The sequence below is a fragment of the Myotis davidii genome, unplaced genomic scaffold (assembly GCF_000327345.1).
Source record: "Myotis davidii unplaced genomic scaffold, ASM32734v1 scaffold399, whole genome shotgun sequence".
In the NCBI taxonomy this organism is placed as follows: domain Eukaryota; kingdom Metazoa; phylum Chordata; class Mammalia; order Chiroptera; family Vespertilionidae; genus Myotis; species Myotis davidii.
The window spans coordinates 5,105,847-5,109,542 of NW_006292094.1; positions in this window are offsets into that span (position 1 = coordinate 5,105,847).

The following is a 3,696-nucleotide window of genomic DNA, read 5'->3' on the forward strand; positions in this document are numbered from 1 at the left end:
TCAGCGTGGGCATTTCTGCTCCGCAAGGGGCTTCTCTTTCCTCGTGGGTGGGCTCCTCCTCCCTCCTCCTGTCTCCCGTGGCCCCGTGTACTTAGGGTGAAACTTCTCCAGATTGAAGGGCCTTGGGGAGCCCGGGCATGTCCGGCCGTCTCCTTGGCGGGCAGCGGGATGCCCCGGAGACGCTGGGCACCGCTCCCCTGGGCTCGCTGCTGTTACCCGGCAACCGGCTGCTCCTTATCAGCTCCCCCACGAGCTCCAGCCAAATCCTGATGCGGCCCCACCTGTTTTTCAGTTTGTGGTTTCGGTTTTTAAACGTTATTTTAGGAAGTGAAATGAACAGCACTCGTTCTGGAAGGGAGATGAGCTTGGATCTGCCGGAGTGATGTCTGCTGGGAAGAAATCTCTTTTACTGCGGGCAGGCTTCCCGCGGGCTCGGTGCGGAGGCTGGCGGCCCCCTCGCGGGGGGAGTTGGCGGGCGCACTGTGGGCGCGGGCCAGCCGGGCAGCGGCGGGGTGCTGTTCCGCCAGAGATCTGGTCAGCAAGGGGCCTGACCCACCGGCGGGCCAGCCACCTACGCCTCCCACCCACCCTCTCGAGGCATTGCAGGCCTTTGCGATCCAAGAGCTAAATCCCCCAGCCTTCTGGTGCTTTTTAAAATACAGCTTGACCCTCCCCGATGCTGGAGAGGCGTTCCTTGCTTTATTGCCACCTGGAAACTGTCTGTCTGACTTCTGAGGGGCCTCATTGTTACATTGAGTCTTGGGGGAACCCCTTGTTAGGATGTGTTTGGAAGCAAATAATAGAAAACCTAACTCAAACCAGCGTAACAATAAAGAGGCTTTATTGTAATGAACAAAGGGTGTAGGTGGACTTCAGGTCAGGATTGATCCAGCAGCTCAGTAGTGCCTCTAAGGCAGCGGTTCTCAACCTGTGGGTCGCGACCCCTTTGGCAGTCGAATGACCCTTTCACAGGGGTCGCCTAAGACCATCCTGCATATCAGATATTTACATGACGATTCCTAACAGTAGCAACATTACAGTTATGAAGTAGCAACGAAAATAATTTTATGTTTGGGTCACAAGTTGAGGAACTGTATTTAAAGGGCCAGAAGGTTGAGAACAACTGCTCTAAGGACTCAATTTGGGATAGCTATTAGCTAACTGAGTTGTGGGTTTCTTGTTTATCCCCATCCCTGAGGCAGAGGAATGGAGGAGGGGGCACCCAGAGGAGCTGGGGTGCTGGGAGGTCCCCCCACCTTCTGGGGGTCCAATGGGTGGGAGGGGTCACTACGGTTGAGATGGAAACCTGGGAGGAGATGATGATTCCATTGGGGCTCCCGATTAGGAGCTTGTGGTGAGGCCTGGGGGCTGGGCGCAGACGCTCTGAGCATTGGGGGTGTCAGGCAGGAGTGGGAGGGGGTGGAAGAGGAGACACAGGTGGGCTGAGGTTGGGTGTGGCTCGAAGAAAGGTCAGGGTAGGTGCGGGTGGGAGCACAGCACTTAGGGGGAGTGACGGGAGCTGCTCCCAGAAGAGGCATGGCACTGCGGTGGGCCCACCTTATGCATCCGCATGCCACCATCCTCACCGGCTGGGGAGCTGGGAGGCCCAGCTGGGTTGCTATGGTGATGGGATGCGTGGCCAGCAGGTGTCAGCAGAGCCTGCAGAAATGGGAAGAGCAGGTGTGGCTAAGTGCGGGACACCCCATCCGCTCTCCTGGAGCCCCCTCCAGCTGTGCCAGGAGGGCCCCCCAGCACTGCCAGGCTCAGAGGGGCCCTCAGAGCCACCTCTGCCAGGAGCCGGGACCTCTGCCTGCCGCCGCCGTTGCCATGGCAGCACAGCTGGGAAGCAGGGCCCGGGGTGGGTGTCTCCCCTTTGCAGGCTGGAGACCTGCGCCCCACACTGCGGGTCTGTGCAGCACATCCTCTCTGGGCCTGTGTCCCCGTCTGTGAAGCTGTGCTGCGGAGGAGCGGGGACAGTGCTGCTGTCCTGGTTTACCCGTCACCGGGAGCATCTCTCTGTCCCAGGAATGAGGCGCACACAGCGCACACGCGGGGCACACGTACCCACACACGCACGTGGACAGCCCACACGGGGCACAGTCTGCCCTTCCGCCCAGGTTCCCTAACCCTAATGCCCCTGCACGGGGGCCGCCCAGGCCCAGGGAGGAGGAGCCCGCGGTGCCCTCTGAGCCTCGGTGGGTGCTGGCTGGGGCTCTGTGGCAGGAGCCTCAGGACCCCTCATCTTTCTCGCTGGGCCATGTGACTGATGGATGGGGAGACTGAGGCAAGCTGGCCTCCAGCGTGGGTGGTGGAGGGAGCAGCCAGGAGGGAGTCCGTGCAGGAATGGACGGGTCCACGGGGCGCCCTTTCCCACATGCCCTCCTCGCTCCCCTCCCGGGGCTGCGGCTGTGATGCAGAAATGCTGAGGCCTGCGCTTTCCCCACTCAGAGCCCTGCCTGCATCAGCACGCTTCCTGCAGAAGCAAATGAAAGAGGCTGCAGCGGGGAGGGGGTGCTCCCACCCAGCTCCGGCACCCGGTAGGGTGGGGGTGCCTGGCCGGGTGGCCTCATGGTCCCTGGGGCCCACCTGGGGCGAGGAGGGCCAGTCTCATTGTCCAGTGGTTCACATGTTAGTCTCCAGCCGGAAGCTTGGCGGGTGGAGGACATCTGCCTCCCCAGCCACATGGGAGGGTGACAGCCTGGGGTCCCAGGCTTCCAGCTGTCACCTGCCTGAAGGGTGCCCCCCCGCCTGGGGCAAAGCTGAGAGGGAAAAAAGACTCAGAGGGCTCCCACCTGTCTCCTGATGGGGGGAGGGGGGAGGGGGACGCTCTGAGGCAGGTGTCCCCAGGGCCCTATAGCTCCACCCAACAGGGGAAATGCTTTCAGGTCAGGTCAGAGATAGAAAGGACTGGTTCATCCATCCACCCACCCATCCATCCATTCATCCACCCACCCATCCATCCCCCCACCCCCCCATCCATCCACCCACCCATCCTCCCCCCATCCATTCATCCATCCCCCCACCCATCACATCCATCCACCAATCCCCCCATCCACCATCCATCCACCCACTCATCCTCCACCTATCCATTCATCCACCCACCCATCCATCCCCCCACCCCCCCATCCATCCACCCACCCATCCTCCCCCCATCCATTCATCCATCCCCCCACCCATCACATCCATCCACCAATCCCCCCATCCACCATCCATCCATCCACCCCCTATCCAACCAACCATTCATCCATCCACCAACCCATCCATCCATCCACCCATCCATTCATCCACTTTCTACATGTCCACTGATCCACGCACCCACCCACCCACCCACCCATCCATCCATTTACTCATCCATCCGTCCACTTTCCACCTGTCCACTTAGCCATGCTCCCACGCACCAGCCATGCAACCGACCTCTGCTGACATCTGTCTTAGGGCAGAGCCTGAGGCAGGGTTTTGTGCCAGGGCTCCACGGAGGGAGGGCGGGCCCTCAGGCTTGCCCTGTGAAGGAAGCAGGACGAGCAGGGGAAGCTCAGCAGAATGTGGCTTTGGCTGGAGCGGTCTGTCTTCAGCTGGGAGCTCTGTAAAGCACCCAGTGTCATCATCATCATCGCCACCTTGAGGTGGCCGGTGCTTTGAAACCCCGGGTCAGTCCGCCACCCGCTGTCTGAGCCTCTGTGGCTGCTGTTGCCAAGC